The sequence below is a fragment of the Plecotus auritus genome, assembly GCF_963455305.1.
Source record: "Plecotus auritus genome assembly, chromosome: 7".
Classification (NCBI taxonomy): Eukaryota; Metazoa; Chordata; class Mammalia; order Chiroptera; family Vespertilionidae; genus Plecotus; species Plecotus auritus.
The window spans coordinates 36,453,705-36,474,865 of record NC_137774.1 but is presented as its reverse complement, the minus strand read 5'-3'; the positions used below and the strand labels follow the sequence as shown (position 1 = coordinate 36,474,865).

The 21,161-nt window shown below is 42.9% G+C and overlaps 1 protein-coding gene across 1 annotated transcript in view; it reads left to right on the top strand.

The window, feature by feature from the left end:
* Positions 1–141: 141 nt before the first annotated feature.
* YWHAE (tyrosine 3-monooxygenase/tryptophan 5-monooxygenase activation protein epsilon) overlaps positions 142–21,161 on the top strand; it is a 72,631-nt gene continuing 51,611 nt past the window's right edge. The window contains exon 1 of the mRNA XM_080680660.1: positions 142–1,015. The gene's annotated coding sequence lies outside the window, so the exon portion shown is untranslated. The remainder of the gene's footprint in view (positions 1,016–21,161) is intronic.

The following is a 21,161-nucleotide window of genomic DNA, read 5'->3' as shown; positions in this document are numbered from 1 at the left end:
GATTTTGAAAAAATGTTTTTTGTAGCATGTATTGTATATGTTTATAGTATATGTAGTAAATAAAAATATGGCCAAATATTTGGCTTGGTGATCTTTTGAAGAAAGTAATGTTTGAATATTTTTCACAAAAGAGCTAAATCTGTTATGCTTAGGGAATAAGAGGTGTGTGCACTCAGCCTACAATCATGTATTGAGAAATAATTGTTCCGTGGATACTCATTAAAGCTGGGATTAATCACTGGTGATGTTTTAAAGGGTCTCCAAAAGTCATGAAATACTGATTTGAGGGGAATGTAAGAAGATTATTATATAAAGATTGGAAATTTGGAATGACCTGGACAGAGAACATCAATGGTTTATATGTGGGTATAAAGAAAAGAAGGTTTGGATGTTCTACAATAGGTTTTTAGAATGTTAGTGTAAATATCCAGACATTTTTATTTAAGTAGCACATTTTCAGGGTAGATAATTATAAACACACAGTGTGTGAATACATATACCTAAAATTGATATAATACTCTAAAATAGTTTTATATTGTGTATGGGTGCTGAAGTTTTAAAATGAAAAGGATAGTCTTTGCCAGTTACTTATACTGTGTTCTGCCTCGGACACAGAACACATACAGTTATTGCTATAGATAGCAGAGTGTTAACCCAGAGTTAAATAAAGGAACCTACACCAAAGAGAGTCAACTTTGGCATACACAAGCTTAACTGCAAGGTGATTTAAGAATGTTTCAATGTTTTGTCAAAAAAAATAAACTACCAAAATCTTGTTTTAAAAAATATGTTGAGTGTTGGGTTCCTTTACATAGCCTGGAGTGCTCATACCAGCTCTTATATTTTGTGACCCTGATCTTCAGATTAAGTTCTGTTCCTCTTACAGATATGAAGAGAGAAGAGGCCCTTCCATAAAAGAAAACATTAAAATAGTTCTAAGTTTGCCAGGAGGAGGGTAAGAGTTTGGAGCTTGGCTGCCACACATATCCTGAAGAAAAAGAAATGGGGAAATAAGGTGAGGGGGCATAAAAGAACTAGTTATCAAGAAGCGAGATTCAGCCCTAGCTGGTTTGGCTCAGTGGATAGTGTTAGCCTGCGAACTGAAGGGTCCTGCGTTCGATTCCGGTCAAGGGCACATGCCAGGGTTTCAGGCTCAATCCACGGTGGGGAGTGTGCAGGAGGCAGCTGGTCAATATTTCACTCTCACATCAATATTTCCCTCTCCCTCTCTGAAAATCAATAAAAATACGTTTTTAAAGAAGAGGTGAGGTTCAAAAAGAAAGGAAAGCAGTGTTTGTGGATCGTCTATGAATACAGAACAAAAGCAAGCAGAAATAAATGAGCTGCTAGGCTTGCTTTTTGTCAAGGGGTTGCCTCCAATATTTGTGGTTGGCCTGGTTTACTTAGATTTTAGACCTTAATTGAACCCTAGCAAAGTGGGCACTCAAATATTGACTAGATGTTCAAAAGTTAACTGGCTTGGGCAGACCTTTTTTGTCTTCCCACTTCAAATGGGAGAGAGTATAGACATTTTTGTCTTTTGCGAGTGGGAAGGAGTGATTAGCCATGTGGAGGCTGACCAGTTCAAAGCCTCCTGTTCGCTTTAGAACTTAATGGAGTTTCTAGCCTCATTTCAAGCTGGTGGTGGAGTATATGGGCTTCTCCAAGGTTGAGTACCAGCAGGAAACTAGGAAAGTGGAGCACAAGTGAGGTCACAGACCATTCCCTCCTTTTTCCTTTATGCTTGGGAAGTATATTCTGAGAGTGAAAATGAATTTGCTACTACATAAGAGTAATAACTGCTAGTTGGAAACACCCTAGTGTTTTGTACAATGCACTCTGCCTTTTTGTGCAGGTTCCTTTGCGTATTCTAGGCTTCAGGCCTAACTATGGGTTCCCATGAGCCCTTTATAGCTGGGGGCTCTTTAACAATGCCTTGACTGTGTTGCCACAGTGTCCAGAGCTTACCAACACTGGGGTGACAGCAGTTTTAACCTCATCATTTTGTAATTTGTTTTAAGAAAGCATCATATGAATTCAAGAATACCTACTGCCACAGAAAGGAGTTACCCTTTTATCCATTATCACCAAAGGGGAGGGGGTGGTTGACTCCATATTTTGTTGGCTATGTGGGTGCTTCAATTATTACTTTTTTAAAAATATATTTTAGCCCTAACTGGTTTGGCTCAGTGGATAGAGCGTCGGCCTGCGGACTGAAGGGTCCCAGGTTCGATTCCAGTCAAGGGCATGTACCTTGGTTGCGGGCACATCCCCAGTGGGAGGTGTGCAGGAGGCAGCTGATGGATGTTTCTCTCTCATCGATGTTTCTAACTCTCTCTCCCTCTCCCTCTCTGTAAAAAAATCAATAAAATATATTTAAAAATATATATATTTTATTGAGTGGATAGAGCGTCGGCCTACGGACTGAAGGGTCCCAGGTTCGATTCCGGTCAAGGGCATGTACCTGGGTTGCGGGCACATCCCCAGTAGGGGGCGTGCAGGAGGCAGCTGATCGATGTCTCTCTGTCATCGATGTTTCTAACTCTCTATCCCTCTCTTCCTCTCTGTAAAAAATCAATAAAATATATTTAAAAAAAAAATATATATATATATTTTATTGATTTTTAACAGAGAGGAAGGGAGAAGGATAGAGAGTTAGAAACATCGATGAGAGAGAAACATCGATCAGCTGCCTCCTGCACACTCCCCACTGGGTAGGTGCCTGCAACCAAGGTACATGCCCTTGGCCGGAACCAAACCCGGACCCTTGAGTCTGCAGGCCGACGCTCTATCCACTGAGCCAAACCAGTTAGGGTGTGGGTGCTTCAATTATTAAAAATTTTGATCAGATTACAGTAGTTCTGTGTGGTAGCTCCCGTGGAATAGACTGCCTTTGTGAATCTTGCATTCTACAAGTATCAGGACAAAAACCATATCCATAACCATGACTGGGGCCCCTGGTGGCTTTCTGAATGTAAGTGTTGTGGTCAAGGTCACAAAGCTTGGTGAATAGGCTGCACCATTTTGTGAGTAACCAGTAGAAAAAAGGCACCCTTCTGTGTGGACACAGCCCTTGCCAACCCCACAGCTTGAAACGTGCAGACAAGAGTGTGGTGTGAATTATAGCCCCTCTTGCTACCTCAACTGAATGTCCCTGTTTGTTGCCTAATTATACCTGGTATTAAGTAAACATTAGCTTTGATTATTGTGCTTAATGTTAAAGTTGGCAGCCCATTTATAGACATCCCTCTCCTCCTACAACCAATTCATCACCAAGTCCAGTCAGCTCCACCTCCAAAATATTCCCTATTTCATATTTGTAGATCTTCACCACTACCACCCAAGTAGCTACCATCTCTCCTGTGGACCTCTACAATAAACCTTCCTCTTTGTTCACTTTCCCCAATCTGCTCATAACAAAGCAACCAGGATGATCTTCCCACGAGATAAACTTGATCATGAACTTTCTTGCTTAAAAAGCTTTCTAATGGGCTCTAGCCAGTTTGGCTCAGTGGTAGAGGGTTGGCCTGTCGTCTGAAGGTTCCCAGGTTGGTTTCTGGTCAAGGGCACATGCCTGTGGGCGGGCGTACAGGAGGCAGCTGATCAATGATTCATTGATGTTTCTCTCCCTCTCTGAAATCAATTTTTTAAAAAAAGCTTTCTAATGGTTTCCTCTTAATCATAATCTGCATTCCAGAGGATGGCCTACAAAGAAGTGATGGCCTTTCTGCCATCTATCTAGACCTCCGTGCTGCTGGCAGGCTTTCCTTTTAGCTTCTCAGATGGGCAAGCCCTTCCACATTCTAAGAACCTTCCCTCCCACAATTTTTACTTATCTCTTGATTCCGGTTTAAATGTCCCTCCTGCAGAGATATCTTCCTTGAAGCCCCAAATCCCATTTAAAATCATTACATCATTTGCCTTCATAGCACTCCTCTCAGATTGTAATTATATATTTCTCTGATGATCACATTCCATCTTCTCAGACTGTAAAATCAGCTCCAGCAGGACAGGAGCTACATCTGATTTGGTCATCATCACATCTCCAGAGCCCAGCACAGAACCTGGCTTGCAATAGACAATACATATTTGCTAAATCAATGTTTTCCTCAGGACTGAATGCTGGATAGTAACAGGGACCTAGCTGGTTACCTCTCAGCTGCTCCCTCCTCCCCATTCCCCATCCTGCATCCTTGGTCCTGTGTATGCTTAAAGAGTGTAGGTTTATTTTATTTTATTTTATTGATTTAGAGAGTGGAGAAGGGAGAGAGAGACAGAGAGATTTGTTCCACTTATTTATGCATTCATTAGTTGATTCTTGAATGTGCTCTGACTGGAAATCAAACCGGCAACCTTGGTGCATAGGAATGACACTAACCAGCTGAGCTTCCCTGCCTGAGTGAGTGTAGGTTCATTTTAATATTGGTCAGAGGAAAACCCAATTAGAAAGGCCCTTCCATTGCAGAAACTGAGATGCTTTTCAAAGCCCACTCTCAAGGATTTAGGTGCTTCCCTGTGGCCATGTCCCTTTTCCTTTTCCATAGAAGGGGAGGTGTCTGGATTACTTAGAAGGGAGCTATATTCCAACAATGAAGATTATTCACTTGGATTTTATTTTTAATTTCTAACTTTAGCTGAATTCCATGACCTAAAATGCCAATTGTAATGAAAGTAGCTTAATATATCCTACACACTATTCAAAGTAATTACTCATCCTGTTATTATTTAGGTCTTTCATAATATAGATTTCAGAGGCAGCAAGTCAAGAAGGCAACCAACAGGAGCAAGGTCCTTGTGCATTCTCTCTCTGCATTATGGTGAAGGGCATGACCCATCCTAATGTCAAGGTAGGTTGGAAGCAAAGAGAATTGGCCTGAGTCTTGGGCCCAAATTCTTTTAGGAGTCTCGTGATATAACAAGAAAAAGGAGAAACCCAGATTCCATTCCCAAAAAAAGAATGTAACAAGAGGAAGTGGTTTATTTAAAATTTTTGGCCACATCTTTTCTCCCACTAGAATCAAGTCCTTCCTCTACTTTCACTTTTTCTTTGAATACAAAATTGCCCCAGTTTCTCATTTCCCTTGTTAGGCATGCCTGTGGGGCTAGGTTTATGACTGAACTAGCTAGTTACTTCTTGTTCCTTAGCAAACTCTGCATATGATCAAGGGCAATCTTTTTTTGTTGTTGTCATGGCGACTGACACATAAGCAAAAACTGAGGGGAAACATTTATTTTGGAATGATTTGTGGTAAATTTTATTTGTGGTAATGGAAAGATAAAACAACAACTCAATGGGCTAGCAGCTAAAATTGGAACAACAGAATGGACTTTTCCTATTCCTTTTAATGAGATCTATTTGATGGGTACCATCTTTAGCTATCAAAAAACGTGCAATACCTAGAACAAAAGGAATGACTGTTATGATCTTTATTTCTGTTTTTTAATTTTATTGATTTCAGAGAGGAAGGGAGAGAGAGAGAGAAACATCAATGTTGAGAGAGAATCATTGATTGGCTGCCTCCTGCACGTCCCCTGCTGGGGATCAAGCCCACAACCCGGGGAATGTGCCCTTGACTGGAATTGAACCCGGGACCCTTCAGTCCCCAGGCTGACGCTCTATCCACTGAGCCAAACCAGCTAGGGCTAATTCTATTCTTAATCACATTTTCTGTAGCAATTAGGATGTGGTGTGTGTGTGTTAATGTGTGTCTGTTCTAAAGCAAAGGTTATTGATACAGAGTCTTTTGAACCTTATGGAACCCACAGATAGATGTCATAAAGGATGTGGCAGAGATTGCTCACTCAATTCCCTGTTGTCTTGGTCCTGTGCACACTGCTCGACTATATTTCCCAGGCCCCCTTGCTATGTGACTGAGTTCAGCCAGTGGATTGTGCAGAATGTCTATGCCACTCTCAGGCCTGGCCTATAGAAACATTCCGTAGGTGCTTCTACATGCTCTTTCTTTCCATCTGGCTGGAATAAAGATGACACCCAGGGCAGGGCCTTCATCCACTAGAGCCCTAAATGACTGCATGGAGAAGGGCCTCTGATTTAGTTAGCAAAAAATAAACTTCTGTTCAACCATTTTATGTTTTAAGGTCTTAAGATTAACAACAGTTAGCCTACTCTGACTTATATAGGAAGTTGAATTGGGGAGGTGAGATGTTAACCAACTAGCAGGTTGTTAGGACCACACGATGCCAAAGCTTTGTAGAAATCAGTAAGTTGCATTATGCACCTCAGATAACCATTTTTTTTTTAGTATAAGCATGTCCCATGTAATACCTGAAATTGAAATTTAACTGGACATTCTGTATTTCCATTTGCTAAATCTGGCAACTTTATTCCTGGCCTGTCCTTCTGAGAAGCACTGCTGCAGGGCTATTGCTCTTTCCTCCAGTGGAATTAATTCCCTTCTGAAGCATAAATAATCCATACCAGGACAGTTGGGGCCAACCAGCTCATTCCATAGCTCACATTCCTGTCATCTTTGATAATTGCCCCGAGTCTCATTTTGTTACTGGCATCTTCAAGCTGTTCTGAGTCTTCTCTTCCCTGACCATACATACCCTCATTTTTGGACTCTACTCCATCTTTGTAGCTCATGCCATCTATCCTGTCAGGCTCCCTACCCTCTGTAGTTATCAACCAATCTTCATCTCATTTATTAAAGACTAGAGGCTGGTGTACGAATTTGTGTATGGATGTGGTTTGGCCCACCTGATTGGGGCTGATCAGGCTGGGCAGGGGGAGGGGCTGCGGGCGGTTGGCCGGCCCCACCCCCTGGTCGAACTCCCGGTTGAACTCCCAGTTGAGGGGACAATTTGTATATTAGTCTTTTATTATATAGGATTTTGACATCTGGTTCACAGTGTTTCTTTACCCAATATCTGCTCTCATCTGGGGTGACCCATCTGTCAGCTTGGCCTCATTTTTTTGAGCATCTCAGCTCCATTGTCTAGCACTGTTGCATACTTGGAATCTTAAACATCTTATTTTCTGACCATTAACTTCTAGTCTTCAGTTCTGTCACTGTTTTCCCAAAGCCCAATTCCTCCATCTCAAGGAACCTTCTAGTTCCTAAATTCCTCAACAATCAGCCACCTTCTATTCTTCCTTTTTTTTAAAAAAAATATATTTTATTGATTTTTTTTTTACAGAGAGGAAGGGAGAGGAATAGAGAGTTAGAATCATCGATGAGAAACATCTATTAGCTGCCGCCTGCACACCCCCTACTGGGGATGTGCCCACAACCAAGGTACATGCCCTTGACTGGAATCGAACTTGGGACCTTTCAGTCCGCAGGCCCGACGCTCTATCCACTGAGCCAAACCGGTTAGGGCTCTGCCTTTTTTTTATGTTGATAATAAACATATATATATAAAATGTCAGGTCGCCCTAGCCAGTTTGGCTCAGTGGATAGAGCATCGGCTCTCAGACACAAGGGTCCCAGGTTCGATTCTGGTCAGGGGTATCTACCTCGGTTGCAGGCTCAATCCCTGGCCCCAGGTTGGGGGATGTGCAGGAGGCAACCAATTGATGTGTCTCTCATCTGGATGATCTCAACAACTGTTGAATACCATAACTGTTCCCCTATCTCTAGTTTTATCCCCCTCTAATTTTTCTGACAAATTGAAGCCCTAGTGAGCTTCCTATAATATGTATTAGGTAGATTCTCCCAAAGGGATACAGAGCTCTTTATATTCAAGTTCCAGTTTCTCTATCCAGCCTCACCTCTCCTCACTCTCCCTCCTGTACTCTGGACTCTAGCCATACAGAATTTCTTGTCTTTTTATTTACCTGACTCACCTACTCTCCCCTTCAGGCTTTTGTACAGTCTAAACCTCTTTCTGGCTCACCTTCTCCCTCACCTTCAAATACCAGCCTGATGACACTCTAACTTGTATTACCTGGCCCATATCCCCTATTGGCAGTGTGTTTATAGTTATAACATCACACTAAACTGAAATTACTTGTGCATGTGTCTGTCACAAGACTGAGACTGCTCATTGTATTTCCAATACCCAGCCCTGCTTGACGCACAGCAGGTATCCAGAGTATGCATTTTAAACAAAATAATAAAAAACATAGGATAGATGGGCTAGAGGTCATCAAAAGTAAAGTGTGAGCTGTGGGTAGTAATAATCCTAGGAACTTAAAAAAATTACTCTAGCCCTAGCTGGTTTGGCTCAGTGGATAGAGTGTTGACCTGCATACTGAAGGGTCTCAGGTTTGATTCCGGCCAAGGACACATGCCTGGATTGCAGCAAGGTCCCCAGTAGGGGGCATGCAGGAGGCAGCCGATCAATGATTCTCATCCTTGATGTTTCTCGCCCTCTCCCTTCCTCTCTGAAATCAATAAAAATATTTTTTCTTTTTTCATATATATTTTTATTGATTTCAGAGAGGAAAAGAGAGGGAGAGAGGAAATAGAAATATCAAGGAGGAGAGAGAATCATTGATTGGCTGCCTCCTACACGCCCTCTACTGAGGATCAAGCCCACAACTCAGGCATTTAGCCCTTGACCAAAATCGAACCTGGGACCCTTTAGTCCGCAGGCCAACCCTCTATCCACTAAGCCAAACCAGCTAGGGCTGATCAGTTAGCTTTTGCTACAAAATAAACCAGGCTAATACTTAGTGGCTTAAAACAATAATTATTTATTATTTTACAATTCTGCAGTTCAGCACTTTGGATTAGGCTCAGCTGGGTAGTTCTGGTCTGGGCTAGTCTCCTAAGTTTAGGTCAGCTTCAGATTGTCTGGGGTCTGGCTGGTCTTGGATGGCCCTCAGCTGGTACCGTTTATCTCTGTTTCCCGAGATCTCCCATCATCCAACAGAGTAGCCTGGATTGGTTCTCATGGCTATTGACAGAATTCCAAGAAAACAGGCAGAATCACACAAGGCCTAGCCTTAGAAATGACACACTAAATTTCACTGCATTCTTTTTTTTTTTTTTTAACATATTGATTTTTTTACAGAGAGGAAGGGAGAGGGAGAGAGAGTTAGAAACATCGATGAGAGAGAAACATCAATCAGCTGCCTCCTGCACACGCCCCACTGGGGGGATGTGCCTGCAACCAAGGTACATGCCATTGACTGGAATCGAACCCAGGACCCTTGAGTCCGCAGGCCGATGCTCTATCAACTGAGCCAAACTGGTTAGGGCAGTGGTCGGCAAACTGCGGCTCACAAGCCACATGCGGCTTGCGAGCCACAGTTTGCCCGCTCTGTTGACTAATGAGTTTGCCAACCTCTGGGTTAAAGCAATCCACTGCATTCTTTTGATCAATCAAGTCACAGGGCCAGCCCAGATTCAAGGAGTAAGGAAATAGACTCCACCTGTTGAAGAAAGGAGAAAAAAAATACAGCCAGTGTGGTTCAGTGATTGAGTATTGACCCATGGACCAGGTACAGTGGTCGGCAAACTCATTAGTCAACAGAGCCAAATATCAACAGTACCAATGATTGAAATTTCTTTTGAGAGCCAAATTTTTTAAACTTAAACTTCTTCTAATGCCACTTCTTCAAAATAGTCTCGCCCAGGCCGTGGTATTTTGTGGAAGAGCCACACTCAAGGGGCCAAAGAGCTGCATGTGGCTCGTGAGTGCAGTTTGCCGACCACGGGACCAGGAGGTCACAGTTCGATTCCTGGTCAGGACAAATGTCCAGGTTGCAGGCTTGATCCTCAGTAAGAGGGCGTGCAGGAGGCAGCCGATAAGTGATTCTCTCTCATCATTGATGTTTCTATGCCTCTCTCCCTCTCCCTATCTAAAATCAATAATAATAATAATAAATATATACATATTTTTTAAAAAATATATTTTATTGATCTTTTACAGAGAGGAAGGGAGAGGGATAGAGAGCCAGAAACATCGATGAGAGAGAAACATCGATCAGCTGCCTCCTGCACACTCCCCACTGGGGATGTGCCCGCAACCGGTTAGGGCTCACACTTTACTTTTGATGGCCTCTAGCCCACCTATCCTATGTTTTTTATTATTTTGTTTAAAATGCATACTCTGGCCAAAACCGGTTTGGCTCAGTGGATAGAGCGTCGGCCTGCAGACTGAAGGGTCCCAGGTTCGATTCTGGTCGAGGGCATGTACCTTGGTTGCGGGCACATCTCCAGTGGGAGGTGTGCAGGAGGCAGCTGATCGATGTTTCTCTCTCATCGATGTTTCTAACTCTCTATCCCTCTCCTTTCTTCTCTGTAAAATATCAATAAAATATATTTAAAAAATTCTTTAAAAAAAAATAAAATAAAATGCATACTCTGAATACCTGAAGATTAAAATAAAAAAAAAATCCTTCAGCTGTGCACTTCTGATTTGTACACTTTTTTGTTTGTATGTTATAATTCAATATAAAATTTAACAAAAAAGTGTGCATACTCTCTGACCTAATAATTTCTCTTCTGGAAATTCCTTTATATGTGTAAAGATGTAAAGAGGCCCTGGCCAGTGTGGCTCAGTTGGTTGAAGCGTTGTCCCATGCACTGAAGGTCGCAAGTTTGATTCCATACCTAGGTTGCAGGTTCCGTCCCTGATCGGGCATGTATAGGAAGCGATCAACCAATATATCTGTCTTATATCTCTCTCCCCCTCCCTCTTTAAAAAAATAAAATAATAAAAATATTTTTTAAACATTTTAAAAAAGATGTAAAGGGATTTGTTGCAGTATTATTTAAATGGAAAAACATTTTAAAGACCTTAAATGTTTATCAATAGAGGATTGATTAAATGATGTAAAATTCATATAAAGACAATAGCATACCTATTAAAAAGACTAAAGTAGCTTTATATGTACTATTGTATTGGAAAGATATTCATGATATATTAAGTAGAAAAAGCAATCTGAAGAGCAATATTGTATCAGGAAGTTATTCTTTTTCTTTTAGTTCACCTTTTTAGACTCTAAAAGTAATATGTAATGAAAGATATTTATGAACACATACAAAAAGTTGAAAACACCCATAGCCCCTTAGCAAAACTTAACCTTTTTAAAAAGTATATATTTTTATTGATTTCAGACAGGAAGGGAGAGGGAGAGAGATAGAAACATCCATGATGAGAGAGAATCATGGATTGGTTGCCTCCTGCATGCCCCACACTGGGCATGTGCCCTGACCAGCAATCAAACCGTGACCTCCTGGTTCATAGGCTGACGCTCAACGACTGAACCACGCCGGCTGGGCTATTTAACTTTTTGATGTATTTGATGTATTTTTTTTCTAAGTATAATTGTATTTTTTTAAAAATATATTTATTGATTTCAGAGAGGAAGGGAGAAGGAGAGAGAGATAGAAACATCAATGATGAGAGAGAATCATCGATCGGCTGCCTCCTGCACGCCCCCCACTGGGGATCGAGCCCACAACCCAGGCATGTGCCCTTGGCTGGAATCGAACCTGGGACCCTTCGGTCCGCAGACTGATGCTCTATCCACTGAGCCAAGCCGGCTAGGGTTATAATTGTATTTTTAACAATGCAATAATACTGAAATGTGATTTTATTTCTTGGTTTTTACACTTAATCATACATACATTGTGAGAATTTTGGACGTATCTTCATAAATACATTTGAATTGTAAAGATAGTATGTAGTAAAAAATAAAACGAATTCAAAAAGGTATAAAATAAAAAATAATTAGCCTATTTTTACAAATAAATTTGCAATAACTTTTTTCCCTCAAATAATGCCGAAACCGGTTTGGCTCAGTGGATAGAGCGTCGGCCTGCGGACTGAAAGGTTCCGGGTTCGATTCCGGTCAAGGGCATGTACCTTGGTTGCGGGCACATCCCCAGTGGGAGGTGTGCAGGAGGCAGCTGATCGATGTTTCTCTCTCATCGATGTTTCTAGCTCTCTATCCCTCTCCCTTCCTCTCTGTGAAATATCAGTAAAATATATTTTAAAAAAATAACTACTAAACTGCAAGATCCTGGAGGCAATGACTAATCATATTTTTTAATGTCTTATTTCCTTCTTGTAGTGCTTAGTATACTCTCATGTATCTGTGGATATTCTACTCAAGACAGGTCATGTGAGTTCTTCTTTTCTTCTATTTTTTTTCATCACCATTTATCTCCCCTATACCTCCACCTATCCCCAGTTCTTATTTCTTTTAAAGCAAATTCTTTTTTTTTTTTTTACCATCTTTAAGTATTTTATTTATTTTATTTTTTTTCATTTTTAATAAATCATTATTGTTCAGATTATTACAATTGTTCCTCTTTTTTCCCCCCATAGCTCCCCTCCACTTGGTTCCCAACTCACCCTCTACCTTTACCATCCCCGCCATCCTCATCCATAGGTGTACGATTTTTGTCCAGTCTCTTCCCGCACCCCCCACACTCCTTTCCCCCGAGAATTGTCAATCCACTCCCTTTCTATGCCCCTGATTCTATTATATTCACCAGTTTATTCTGTTCATCAGATTTTTTATTCACTTGATTTTTAGATTCACTTGTTGATAGACATGTATTTATTGTTCATAATTTTTATCTTTACCTTTTTCTTTTTCTTCCTCTTTTTAAAGAATACCTTTCAGCATTTCATATAATACTGGTTTGGTGGTGATGAACTCCTTTAGCTTTTTCTTATCTGTGAAGCTCTTTATCTGACCTTCAATTCTGAATGATAGCTTTGCTGGGTAGAGTAATCTTGGTTGTAGGTTCTTGCTATTCATCACTTTGAATATTTCTTGCCACTCCCTTCTGGCCTGCATAGTTTCTGTTGAGAAATCGCTGACAATCCTATGGGTGCTCCTTGTAGGTAACTAACTGTTTTTGCCCGCTGCCAGACAGTCCAGTTCCTTCCTGTACGACTCTGGGTCCCCAGAGTCTCGCCCGGAACTGGAGTTCAGAGCATTCGGGAGCTTTTGTCTCCCTCCTGATTGCGAAAGCCAGCCGTGTACTCAGTTGCCAGCTCTCTCCCCGCACGCGCCTCCGTACTTTTGCCCTGCAAAGCTCCTGTGAGTCTCAGTGTGCTTTTCTTCCAGCTGTAGAATTTCCACTCAGCCAGCCTTCCTGTGGTTCTGGATGATGTCCGTTTTGTCCTTTAGTTGTAGTTTTGAAATTGTTGTGCGAGGCAGCAGTTTAGGTGTTTACCTATGCCACCATCTTGGTTTCTCCTCTTTCTTTCTTTTTTAATCCTCACTGGATGATATTTTTTCCATTGATTTTTTTTAAAAAATATATTTTATTGATATTTTACAGAGAGGAAAGGAGAGGGACAGAAAGCTAGAAACATCGATGAGAGAGAAACATCGATCAGCTGCCTCCTGCACACCCCCCACCGGGGCTGTGCCCGCAACCAAGGCACATGCCCCTGACCAGAATCGAACCCGGGACCCTTCAGTCCGCAGGCCGACGCTCCATCCACTGAGCCAAACCGGCCTCGGCTCCATTGATTTTTAAAGAGAGTGGAAGGGATGGGGAGAGACAGAGAGAAACATCGATGTGAGAGAGACATCAATTGATTGCCCCCAACATATGCCCCAACCAGGACCAGGGATTGAGCCTGCAGCTGAGATATGTGTGCTTGTTTGGAATCGAATCTGGGTCCCTTCAATCTGATGCTCTGACAACTGAGCCAAACGGACTAGGCTTAAAGCAAATTTTTAAATAAAGTTTGGAGACATGGTGCTTGTTTTAAAAGGTTTTCAATGGGATGTGAAATATCCAATAACACAGCAGTGGTGAGAAGTATAGTACCAAACCGTGAGAGCCACCTCAGTACAGCACTGTGATTTAAAAAAAAAAAAAAAATGTATATTTCTTTATTGATTTCAGAGAGGAAGGGAGAGGGAGAGAGAGAGATAGAAACATCAACAATGAGAGAGAATCATTGGTCAGCCACCTCCCGCATGCCCCCACTGGGGATTGAGCCTGCAACCTGGGCACATGCCCTTGGCTGGAATCGGACCTGGTACCCTTCATTCCGCAGGCCGACGCTCTATCCACTGAGCCAAACCAGCCAGGGCAGCACTGTGATTTTTTATATCTGCTTATAATCCTATTAGAGGCCTGGTGCTCGAATTCATGCACAGGTGGGGTCCAGCCAGCCCACCCGGATTGGGCCCAATTGGGGCAGGGCCAGATCGGGGGAGGAGCCGTGGGCAGTTGGCCGGCTGGCCCTGCTCCTGATCAGGGCAGGGGGGCGATCGGGGCCGCAGTGAGGGTCAAAGCAACTGGTCGTTCCAGTCATTCTGGTGTTCAGGTCGCTTGGCTTTTATATATGTAGATTTGCTATATCGAAATGTTTCTGGTTATATTTCTGTTGCCCTATCAGTGATTTTTATCCCTTTTAATTCTGTTTGTTGAGAGAACAGGCAGTAGAGTCAGAGAATCAATCTAGGTTTAAGATTTCTGCCGAAACCGGTTTGGCTCAGTGGATAGAGCGTCGGCCTGCGGACTGAGGGGTCCCGGGTTCGATTCCGGTCAAGGGCATGTACCTTGGTTGCGGGCACATCCCCAGTAGGAGGTGTGCAGGAGGCAGCTGATCGATGTTTCTCTCTCATCGATGTTTCTAGCTCTCTATCCCTCTCCCTTCCTCTCTGTAAAATATCAATAAAATATATTAAAAAAAAAAAGATTTCTGCCTCATCCGCCATTTCTTAGGAATAGGCACCTTGGATAGGCTTCAGCCAGTCTTGACAGACACTATTCAGGAGAGAAGACCCAGTAGTAATAAGGAGGTTACCCCTAATATCTGCCTGTCTGTGACAGCCCTGTACTCATCCTGGCACCAGAACCGGCTTTATAGAGTGGGGCGGGTTTTGTGAACATGTGGACCAGTTATTGTTTGGCTACCCTGATTGGCCACTCACTTCTCTTAAATGGTCACTTTCTACCTTTTCACTGCTATTCTTCTCAAGAAAATCCCACACTTACCACTTCCACTTTCTCACTACCTTTGTGCTTCAACCAAATGCTGTCTGGCTTCCAACATGCTTTTGAAACTGCTCTTGAAGGTCACTAATGACCTAGTTGCTATATCCAATGACTGTTCCTCAGTGTTAATCAACATCTCTGCAGAATTTAAAACTACTTTTTAAAAACTCTTCTTACTGCCGAAACCGGTTTGGCTCAGTGGATAGAGCGTTGGCCTGCGGACTGAAAGGTCCCGGTTTCGATTCCCGTCAAGGGCATGTACCTTGGTTGCGGGCACATCCCCAGTGGGAGGTGTGCAGGAGGCAGCTGATCGATGTTTCTCTCTCATCGATGTTTCTAGCTCTCTATCCCTCTCCCTTCCTCTCTGTGAAATATCAATAAAATATATTAAAACAAAAACAAAAACAAAACTCTTCTTACTTGTACTTTATGGCACAAACTTCTTTTTTTTTTAATTAAAAAATATTTTATTGATTTTTTACAGAGAGGAAGGGAGAGGGAGAGTTAGAAACATTGATGTGAGAGAAACATCAATCAGCTGCCTCCTGCACACCCCCTACTAGGGATGTGCCCACACCAAGGTACATGCCCTTGACCAGAATCGAACCTGGGACCCTTGAGTCCACAGGCCGATGCTCTATCCACTGAGCCAAACCGGTTAGGGCTATGGCACGAACTTCTTATTCTCACTCAAGCAGGAACCATAGTAACATTAATAAATATAGCTAATATTCATTGAGTATCAGGTTCTTTACATTAATTCTCTTTTGTATGAGGAAAATATCATTCCCCTTTTATAGAAAACTAAGGTTTAAAGAAGTTGAGTAATTTGCTTCATTGCATGGTTGATGGAGTCCAAGAGCAGAGTCCATGACCTTAACTGTTATGATGTGTCTGATGCAGTTGGAAGGTATTTCTAGAGGTCAGGAAATTCAACTGCTTCACTTTATTTCTGCAGAATTTGCTATTGGGTTTTTTTTGTAATATATATTTTATTGATTTCAGAAAGGGAGAGGGAGAGAGAGATAGAAACATCAATGATAAGAGGGAATCATTGATTGGCTGCCTCCTGCATGCCCCCCACAGGGGATTGAGCCTGTAATCCAGGCATGTGCCCTTGGCCGGAATCGAACCTGAGACCCTTCAGTCCACAGGCCGACACTCTATCCACTGAGCCAAACCAGCTAGGGTGCTATTGGGATTTTGATAGGAATTGCATTCAATCTGTAGGTCACTTTGCATAGTATTGTTATCTTAACAATACTGACTCTTCTAATCCAAGAACACAAAGCCTTTCCATTCATTTTCATTCATTCTTTTAATTTCTTTCAGCAGTGTTTTATAGTTTTTTATGTGTAAGTCTTTCACCTTCTTGGTTAGTTTATTCCTAGAAAATTTTTTTGAAATTTTATTCTTTTTGATGCTATTGCAAATGAAAATGTTTTATTTTTTTAAAATATATTTTATTGATTTTTTACAGGGAGGAAGGGAGAGGGATAGAGAGTTAGAAACATCGATGAGAGAGAAACATCGATCAGCTGCCTCCTGCATACTCCCTACTTGGTATGTGCCCGCAATCAAGGTACATGCCCTTGACCAGAATCGAACCTGGGAACCTTGAATCCGCAGGCCAACGCTCTATCCACTGAGCCAAACCAGTTCGGTTGAAATGTTTTCTCAATTTTCTTTTGTATCCTATGTAATAAAGAGGGAATATGCTAATTAACCATCACTCTGTCACAAAGATGGCTGCAACCACAGCTGAGGCCAAGTTCCCATAAGGAGCCTTAACAAGCAATCAGCAGGGACCTGAGGCTACACCCTCCCCATCCCCATGAAGCTTGACAGGGGACCTCAGGCTGGCAGGGCTTGACAGGGGACCTCAAGGTGCGCTTCCCGTCCTGGTGCTGGGCTAGGGGACCTCAGGCTGCTTCTCCCGCCCCAGTGCCAGGTCAGGGGACCTCAGGCCACGCCCCCCACCAGGTGGGGCCTGACAGGGGACTTCAGGCCACATCCCCCACCCGGCAGGGCTTCACAAGGGACCTCAAGGTGAGCTTCCCATCCTGGTGCTGGGCTAGGGGACCTCAGGCTGCTCCCCCCGCCCCAGTGCTAGGCCAGGGGACCTCAGGCCACACACCCCCACCTCCAGGGCTTGACAGGGGACCTCAGGCCAAGCCCCCCACCAGGTGGGGCTTGACAGGGGACCTCAGGCCGCACCCCCTGCCCCAGCACCGAGCCAGGGGACCTGAGGCTATGCCCCCTGCCGATGGGGCTTAACAGGGGACCTGAGGGTGTTCCCCCCTCCCAGTGCCGGGCCGGGGGACCTGAGGTTGCGCCTGGTGGGGCTTGACAGGGGATCTCAGGCCATGTCCCACACCTGGCGGGGCTTGACGGGGAACCTCAAGGCATGCGCCCCCCCTCCTCCCGGTCTGGGCTGGGGGACCTCAGGCCACGCCCCCCCATCCTGGCGCCAGGCCAGGGGACCTGAGGTTATGTTCCCTGCCCAGCGGGGCTTGACAAGGGTGGGACTAGCCAGGTCTGGATCTATCCCAATGAGGGGTGGGGGGCCGGCCAGGTCTGGGTCTCATGCGATTTTGAGGCACATGTGGGTGGGCAGGGACTTGACTCTGGGTCCCATGGTATGCCACAGACTCTGACAGGAGGAAGGTTTTCATATACATTTTACTAATTTTCTTCCATCTCTGACACTTCTATTATAAAGGGCAAATAGCAATATTAAATTATTTCCTCTAATTAATCCCCTTTTAATGTGCACGAATTTCGTGCACTGGGCCACTAGTTGTATATAAAACCCAACTGATTTTTGTATGTTGATTTTGTAACCACCAGTTCTGTTGAATTTATTTTTTATTTTATTTTATTTTATTTTTAAATATATTTTATTGATTTTTTTACAGAGAGGAAGGGAGAGGGACAGAGAGCCAGAAACATCGATGAGAGAGAAACATCGATCAGTTGCCTCTTGCACACCCCCTACTGGGGATGTGCCCGCAACCAGGGTACATGCCCTTGACCGGAATCGAACCTGGGACCCTTGAGTCCGCAGGCCGACGCTCTATCCATTGAGCCAAACCAGTTAGGGCTGAATTTATTTTTTAGTTCTAACGTTTTTATTTTTGGTGAAAATCTTTAGGGTTTTCTATATATAAGGTCATGTCTGAGAACAGGCATACTTTTACCTCTTTCTTTATAATTTGGATGCCTTTGCTTTTAGTACTATGTTGAATAGAAAGGGGGCATCTTATTTTGTTCATGATCTTAGGGAGAAAGCTTGTATGATGTTAGCTGTGTGTTTTTCATATATAGCCTTTATTATGTGGATGCAGTTCCCTTCTATTTTTAATTTATTATTTTCATTATGAAAGGGTGTGGGAGTTTTAAAAAATGTTATTTATTACTTGATTTTAGAGAGGGGAAGAGAGAGAAAAAGAGAGACAGAAAGAGAAACATTGATTTGTTATTTCCGTTATTGATCCATTCATTGGCTGATACTTCTATGTGCCCTGACCAGGGATCAAACCCAAAACTTTGGCATATAAGGACAACACTCTAATCAATGGAGCTACCTGGCCAGAGCCTTAGATTTTGTTAAATGCTTTTTGGTTTTTTTTTACATCACTTGAGCTAGTCATGTTGTTTTCCTCCTCTCCTTTTATTAATATAGGATATTATATTGATTTTCTTGAATCATCCCTCTATTCCTGGATTAAATCTCACTTGGATATGATGTATAATCCTTTTCATATTCTGCTGAATTTTGTTTGCTATTATTATTGTAACATATTTATATTGATTTCAGAGAGGGAGAGGGAGAGATAGAAACATCAATGATGAGAGAGAATCACTGATCAGCTGCCTCCTGCACACCCCTTACTAGGGACCGAACTTGCAACCCAGGCATGTTTGAGCGTGGGAATGTGATTGGAACCAAACCAGGATCTCTTGGTTCATAGGTTGGCACTCAACCACTGAGCCACACTGGCTGGGACTCACATATTTTTATGGATACAGCCATATGTATAAAAAAATTTTAAGTAGGAATATCAAGAATTCACACTGGACTCAGGATAATAGTTAATGCCAGGGAGGGAGAGATTGAGGGACAAGCAGTATATTAATACCTCGATAGCATTTGTTGTCTTTTTTTTCTTTTTTTAATCCTCACCAGAGGATATTTTTTCCATTGATTTCCAGAGAGTGGAAGGGAGGGAGGTGGCAGGGGAAGAGAAACATCTGTATGAGAGAAACACATGGATTGGTTGCCTCCCACATGCACCTTTAAGGGGCTGAGTAACCTGCAACCAAGGTACGTGGCCTTGACTGGTAATGGAACCTGCAACCCTGCAGTCTGCAGGCTGATGCTCTAACCACTGAGAAACCGGTTAGGAGAAAGCATTTAATGTCTTTTATTTTTTAAAATATTTTTATTGATTTCAGAGAGGAAGGGAGAGGGAGAGATAGAAACATCAATGATGAGAGAGAATCACCAATTGGCTGCCTCCTGCACACCCCCGACTGGGGATTGAGCCTGCAACCCAGGCATGTGCCCTTGACCGGAATTGAACCTGGGACCTTTAAGTCTGTAGGCTGACACTCTATCCACTGAGCCAAACCGGCTAGGACTGTCTTTTTTTTTATTTTTATTTTTTATTAATATATTTTTTGTTGATTTCAGAGAGGAAGGGTGAGGGAGAGAGAGAAACATCAATGATGAGAGAGAATCATTGATTTGCTGCCCCCTGCACACCCCCCACTGGGGATTGAGCCTGCAACCAGACGTGCCCTTGACCGGAATCAAACCTAGGATTCTTCAGTCTGCAGGCCGACAATCTACCCATTGAGCCAAACTGGCTAGGGCAGGGGTTCTCAAACTTTTTAAACAGGGGGCCAGTTCACTGTCCCTCAGACCATTGGAGGGCCGGATTTTAGTTTAAAAAAAAAACTATGAACAAATTCCTATGCGCACTGCGGGCCCGGGACGAGTCGGCTGCTAAGCAGGACAGGCAGCGGCACCCGGCGGGCTGCATGTGGCCCGCGGGCTGTAGTTTGAGGACCCCTGGGCTAGGGCTTTATATATATATAAACCTAATATGCTAAGTGTCCAACCGATGGGTCGAACAAACGGTTGACTGCTCAACCATTCACTACGATGTGCACTGACCACCAGTGGGCAGACACTCCAGTAGATTAGCTTGGTGCTGGGATCTGGCCAATCAGGACTGAGTGAAACGGGCTGGACATGCCCTGGAGCCCTCCTATGGTCCCTTCCTGGCCTCTAAAATATTTCTTCTAATTTCTTCTAATTTGGAATGTGCATGAATTCGTGCACTGGGCCTCTAGTGTCTTAATAGAAGGTACCTGAAGCAGATGTGACAAACTTTTTATCTGGGCAATAAGTACTGGAGTGTGTAATTTCTGTGTTTACCTGTATCAAATATATTATCACTGATTTGAACAAAGGTCAATATAATCCTTATAGCTTTTGTGGCTTCATTTTATTAAATATAGAATAACAGATCCTATAAATGTCAGTCACGTGGTTACATTTCAGTAATCTGAACCAAAGTAACCAAATAAGTTATTCTCTCTCCCTTTTTTAAAATATATTTTATTGATTTTTTACAGAGAGGAAGGGAGAGGGATAGAGAGTTAGAAACATCGATGAGAAACATCAATCAGCTGCCTCCTGCACACCCCCTACTGGGGATGTGCCAGCAACCAAGGTACATGCTCTTGACTGGAATCGAACCGGGGACCCTTCAGTCTGCAGGCCGACGCTCTATCCACTGAGCCAAACCGGTTAGGGCCTCTTTTTTTTTTTTTTAAGGAAATTGAGCCCATAAGTAGACTCCCACTGGATTTTATTTTAAAAAATTTTTTATATTTTTTTATTGATTTCAGAGAGGAAGGGAGAGGGAGAGATAGAAACATCAGTGATGAGAATCATTGAGCTTCTGCCTCCAGCAAGCCACACACTGGGGATCGAGCCCACAACCCCAGCATGTGCCCTGACTGGGAATCGAACCTTAAACTCTTGGTTCATACGTCAGTGCTCAACCACTGAGCCATGCAGGCCAGTCCTCCAATGATTTTTATTTATTTATTTTTTCTTTTTTTTCTTTTTTTTTTAAATATATTTTATTGAATTTTTACAGAGAGGAAGGAAGAGGGATAGAGAGCTAGAAACATCGATGAGAGAGAAACATCGATCAGCTGCCTCCTGCACACCTCCCACTGGGGATGTGC